General features: G+C 41.2%; 1 non-coding gene across 1 annotated transcript; it reads left to right on the forward strand.

Annotated features, from left to right (window-relative positions):
* Positions 1-2241: 2241 nt before the first annotated feature.
* On the forward strand, positions 2242-2345 carry LOC127740948 (small nucleolar RNA R71). The gene has a single exon (XR_008001804.1). It is a non-coding gene; the product is annotated as a small nucleolar RNA R71 (small nucleolar RNA).
* The last annotated feature ends 258 nt before the right edge of the window (positions 2346-2603 follow it).

The raw sequence follows: 2603 nt of genomic DNA on the forward strand, positions 1-2603 counted from the left end.
TGAGTTGGAAATTCGACATCTTGGGCTTTCCAGCAATGTATAATAGTTCATACTTTACCTGAGATTTGATGGCCCAAACTGGCGTCAAAACGCCGGTCAGAGACCCTTTTTTGGCGTTAAATTCCAAAACTGGCATAAAAGCTTGAGTTAAATGCCCAAATTGGCACCAGAGCTGGCGTTTAACTCTAAGAAAAACCTATGCACGTGAAAGCTTTAATGCTCGGCCCAAGCACACACCAAGTGGGCCCCGGAAGTGAATTTCTGCATCATTTACTTATTTCTTTAAACCCTATGTTTCTAGTTTATTATATATAGGACCTTTTACTATTGTATTTTCATCTTTTGATCATCTTTGATCTTGGGATCAGGTCTTTGAACCCTTTTTTGATTGTTTCATGTTATTTAGGGGGTATGGCCATTCGGCCATGTCTAGACCTTGTTCTTATGTATTTTCAACGGTGGAGTTTCTACACATCATAGACTTAGATGTGAAACTCTGCTGTTCCTCATGAATTAATGCAATTACTACTGTTTTCTATTCAATTTGAGCTTATTCTTGTTCCAAGATATCCATTCACACTTCAACATGATGAATGTGATGATCAAGTGACACTCATCACCATTATCACTTATGAACACGTGCCTAACAACCACTTCCATTCTACCTGAAAATAAGCTTGAATGCATATCTCATGGCCTCCTAGTTCACGATGCATGGTTGCCTCTCCTGACAATAGAGTCCTCCATTCTGTGCGATCAGAGTCTTCGTGGTATAAGCTATAATCAATTGGCAGCATTCTTGAGATCCGGAAAGTCTAAACCTTGTCTGTGGTATTCCGAGTAAGATCTGGGATGGGATGGCTGTGACGAGCTTCAAACTCGCGAGTGATGGGCATAGTGACAGTGCGCAAAAGGATCAATGGATCTTATTTCGACACGATCGAGAACCAACAGATGATTAGCCCTACGTAACCTGTAGCCGGACCATTTTCACTGAGAGGACAGATGGTAGCCATTGACAACGGTGATCCCCCAACATACAACTTGCCATGGAAAGGAGTACACATGACTGGATGAAGGCAGTAGGAAAGCAAAGATTCAAAAGGAATAAAGCATCTCCATACGCTTATCTGAAATTCCCACCAATGAATTATATAAGTATTTCTATCTTATTTTATGTCTTATTTATGTTTTTGTTATCAAAACCCCATAACCAATTGAATCTACTTGATTGAGATTTACAAGATGACCATAGCTTGCTTCAAGCCGACAATCTCCGTGGGATCGACCCTTACTCACGTAAGGTACTACTTGGACGACCCAGTGCACTTGCTGATCAGCTACGCGGAGTTGTGAAGAAAGTGTGTGTATCACGATTTCGTGTACCAGAACTCTCTAGTGGTCAGTGGACCTCCATCGAGGTTTTCCTCATTGGGAACCACTGTCTCTTCCTCTTCTTCAGGTTCGGCCACGCCAGGTATAGTTATGGCCTTGCACTCTCTTTCTGGATTCTTTTCTTTATTGCTTGGGAGAGTACTAGGAGGAGTTTCAGTAACTTTTTTACTCATCTGACCCATTTGTGCCTCCAAATTTTTTATGGAGGACCTTGTTTCATTCATGAAACTAAGAGTAGCCTTAGATAGATTAGAGACTATGTTTGCTAAGCCAAAGAGGCTCTGCTCAGAATTCTCTGTCTGTTGCTGAGAAGATGATGGAAAAAGTTTACTGTTGCCAAACCTATTTCTCCAACCATTATTGTTGTTGAAGCCTTGTTGAGGCTTCTGTTGATCATTCCATGAGAAATTTGGATGATTCCTCCATGAAGGATTATAGGTGTTTCCATAGGGTTCTCCCATGTAATTCACTTCTTCCATTGTAGGATTCTCAGGGTCATAAGCTTCTCCTTTAGAGGAGGCATCTTTAGCACTGCCGGATGCAGCTTGCAATCCTGTCAGATTCTGAGAAATCAGATTGACTTGCTGAGTCAATATTTTGTTTTAAGCCAATATGGCATTCAGAGTATCAATGTCAAGAACTCCTCTCTTCTGAGTCGTTCCATTGTTCACAGGATTTCTTTCAGAAGTGTACATGTACTGGTTATTTGCAACCATCTCAATGAGTTCCTGGGCTTCTACAGGTGTTTTTAGATGAAGGGATCCACCAGCAGAATGATCCAATGACATCTTTGACATTTCAGGCAGACCATCATAGAATATACATATGATGCTCCATTCTGGAAACATGTCAGAAGGACACCTTTTGGTTAATTGCTTGTATCTTTCTCAAGCTTCTTAGAGGGATTCACCTTCCTTCTGTCTGAAGGTTTGGACATCCACTCTGAGCTTACTCATCTTTTGAGGTGGAAAGAATTTGGTCAAGAAGGCATTGACCAACTTTTCCCAAGAGTTCAGGCTTTCTTTAGTTTGTGAGTCCAACCATGTTCTTGCTCTGTCTCTCACAGCAAAGGGGAAAAGCATAAGTCTGTAGACCTCGGGATCAACCCCATTGGTCTTAACAGTATCACAGATCTGCAAGAATTCAGCTAAAAATTGATGAGGATCTTCTGATGGAAGTCCATGAAACTTACAGTTCTGCTACATTAG

This window comes from Arachis duranensis, chromosome 7, assembly GCF_000817695.3.
Source record: "Arachis duranensis cultivar V14167 chromosome 7, aradu.V14167.gnm2.J7QH, whole genome shotgun sequence".
Taxonomy (NCBI): domain Eukaryota; kingdom Viridiplantae; phylum Streptophyta; class Magnoliopsida; order Fabales; family Fabaceae; genus Arachis; species Arachis duranensis.